Source organism: Dichomitus squalens (assembly GCF_000275845.1).
Source record: "Dichomitus squalens LYAD-421 SS1 unplaced genomic scaffold DICSQscaffold_12, whole genome shotgun sequence".
Lineage (NCBI taxonomy): Eukaryota > Fungi > Basidiomycota > Agaricomycetes > Polyporales > Polyporaceae > Dichomitus > Dichomitus squalens.
The window spans coordinates 15,211-18,711 of NW_006766894.1; positions in this window are offsets into that span (position 1 = coordinate 15,211).

Consider the following 3,501-nt stretch of genomic DNA (forward strand, 5'->3'; position numbering starts at 1 on the left):
TGTCTATCCCTCGAGCGAACCTCTCTCCCTCTCGTGACATGCCACCTACCCCTTCGGGCCAGCGAGTGCGTCATCTACTCACCACGATCCGTGCCTCGGGATTTATACTAAGTCCATGATGTTTGTGCCATCCTCGCACTTCTTGAGACTCATCCTGAATCGCCTTGTTGAACTTGGACTTATCCGGTCTGGACTACACGAGGCTATGCGTCTCCTAGCGCTTAGCTGTAGTCGCTTATGTAGTATGTTACCATATTTGGGACTCTCTGCTCGTGTACTATAGCTATGCTTCCGGACTCTTCTGGTACTGTCTAGGACAATCCGTACTACTCCAGAACGGTCTAGACAGGTCTATGCCTTGCTCATCTCTTACTCATCCTATGGTGCGATACGTCGCAATTCTTTCACCATTGTATTATTCATCGCACTATGGTACATGTGACTAACCACTCTTCAATTAGTCATGGACACTTCTCTGTAGTATATAAGGACTTCAGATTGCGTCCTCCCTCCTCAGTCTTTCCTTACTGACTGAAGAGTGAGTACTTCATTACTTTTACCTCTAACTTGTAGTTACTTACTTAACCTTTTTAGTCTTGCTTCGACTCTAGGTACAGTTGGTTACTGCAATATAGTCTTTCCTTACTGACTGAAGATCTTGCTTCGACTCTAGTCGGATCTAATCTTTGTCTTCACAGCCCCGAGTTTATCACGCCTTTCGTACCCTTCATACAGCGTATCACAAGCATTCATTTACTCAGACATACGCACGCACAAGAACTGGCTGTCTTCATTTAGTGTTGGTGAGTCGATAACAAATGTGTCGACGAGCTGATTCCGTGGGTCGACGAGCTTTTCCCATTACACCACAATACAGGATTATATTTCAACATTATGCTACATCCCAACACCACTACTCCTGGTACGATTTCGGTGCTGTTCGGGTCCTTCCCGTCAATCCTTTCACCTGCTGGCACTGATCCTTGTTCCACGATTTGGGAACTCCGTCGGGGTAAAAGTTACGCCCCCTAACTGAAACTCTGGGTATGTCTTCCGTTCTGCTCTTGGCGAGTTCCTTGTACACATGTGTCCAGCCTGCGCCCACAATCCAGAGAGTGCTTGTATCGATACCGATGGTAACTTCTCTTTGCGAAGAATGCCGCGCACGTTTTCAATGCTCATTGCGCTCACGAGGAACGCACCTCCCCATTTCCTCCGAAAGATTGTTCATGGTGAGATAGAGCAATGCGAACCGTGTGAGATTTGGGCGGGAGTTCGCATCCTTGCTTATGTACGGTCGAGAGATATACAGGACTTTGCTCTGCAGGCTCCATCGCCATACAAAGAAAGACATTGCTCCCCCGCAAGTCACTTCCATGATACACAAATCCTTGGCAACCATTGTGGTCCACACTTGGACGATGATAGCAGTCTCAGTGGTAAGTCTGTCACTGCTGGATTTTGGCCAAATGAAGCGAGTTGCGAAGCCCGGAAGATCGTTGAGTTGTTCTGCAAGAGCGGGGTCTTTGTTGGGGGAGGTGTGTAGCAAGGTGAAGCATAAGTTTGGCAACAGGGAATGTTCGGTCTTGATTTCCACGGCGCTCAGAATGGTCTCGTCATCTGTCTTGATACCAGGCTTGGTGCGACGCTCAGTGCTGGCGAGCACATATTCGAGGTCTGGGATTGCTCTGCCCGAGAATTGATGGCCCTCCAATGTCACTACGCCTCTTGCGCTCAAACCATGGCGAATGTAGAAATGGTCTACATTGATATGCCTGAAGGACGCCATGAGGATATCTCCAATGACTCGCCAGTATGTGTACTCGTAGTCCGCCTCGCGAGATGATTGCTTGACATGGATCATAGCTGAAAAGGCAGAGGTGACCTGCACTTGTAAATCCGGAGCAAGGGGAAGTCCGAGTACCGGGCTCGACAGCTTCCTAAGGATTACTTGGTCTAACTCATCCTTATTCGGTGTCATTCTGATATTGTGGGCCTTACTTGTGGTCTCGTCGCCGCTGTAAAAAGCTCTTGACTTGGAGGTTCTCCGCATGGAGGTGGGAATTGTGTGAGAAATTGAACTACTCTGGTTGGCAGTACTACTTGTGTGCGATGCTGTCTTTGATGTGAATAAATGTGTGAAGGCGATCTCTTCCGCCAAATTCCCTAAGCCCTCGAAATAGACAATGCCAGTAAGTCTCACGTCTTCGGGAACTTGTAACTCCACATCCCTGGGGTACCTTCCGCCTCCGGTCTTGAATTTCGGAGACAGTGGAGGAGGCTCCGGTGTATTGCAACCCAACGTGGATAAGAGTGTAAGCGGTGATCCATCACTAGGGTGATCAGTGTGCGGCGGAGCATGGGAGCTGCTAGACCTTTGGGGGGGAGGTTGAGACTTCAAGGCAGCTGCGGCCTGAGCTCGAAGATGAGTGGAGAATGGTGAAAAAGGAGTGATGGACATGATGGGAATGAGGTCGTGTGCGGAGGTCTCCTCCTGCTGCTGCAGAGAGCTCTCCAATTCTGTCAAAGATGAAATGTCTGTAGCGAATGACTCGGATGGCTGCCCTGGGTGATAAGGTGGGTCCATGGGGGTCATACTCTGATGTTCCGTTGCTGGGTTGCCACGAACATCCACCTGATCCATCTTGTCGCCACCCCATAAGTCCTCGTCTTCTTGCGGGTTCAGTGACATGTGGCCACTGTCTATGTCTTTTTTGTTTACAAGTTCTTTGGTGTGTGATGAACCATAATCAGAGAGGGCTAGACTCTGCAATATCTTGGGAGCAGTTTCCTTCCATTCCACATAGCTTCTTTCGCTCATAGCAATGCTATATGAGTGGGGCTCGGGATTTGCAGAGTCTACTGGAGATCCGATGTTCAAGCCACCAAGAATGTTGCTTATATCATCTTCATCTTGACTGTGAGACATTGTCAGAGGTACATAAGAGGTTTAGACGACCAAGAGCCGATTTTGTGTACCTGGTTTCATCGTTGTCTTCATGGCAGATCATAGCCTGGTCAGGATCTACTACCTGATGAAGGTTTGTTTGACCCTGAACATGTTCGTTCCAGGTCGCAATATTGATGCATAAATTGGCGAAATCTTCTTTGTATTGTTTCAGAATCGGTGCAGAGGTGCAAATCTCCTGAAGTCGTTCAGCATTCATGACAAGATGCTGAGCTTTCTCCAGGAAGTGCTGGATAGTGATGGCTTGTCTCTGATTACCAGCCATGAGATGAGATGTTGTAGTAGAAGAGTCCAATGTCAGGGCGAGGAAGGTATAGAGAGTGATCCGTATGTACATGCTTTATACTGCTGCAACATATGAGTTTCACCAGGATTCGGAGAAAGGTAGACTCAGAAGATCTCTTTTTGTACGGCTTCTCTCATAGCAACAATAACCAGCAGGAGAGTTTACATATTCGATTCTTCTATCTCACAACGCGAGGCTTCTTTCATGCCATGCGGGCGGGGTAGACAAAAGGAGATCACAGAGAGTT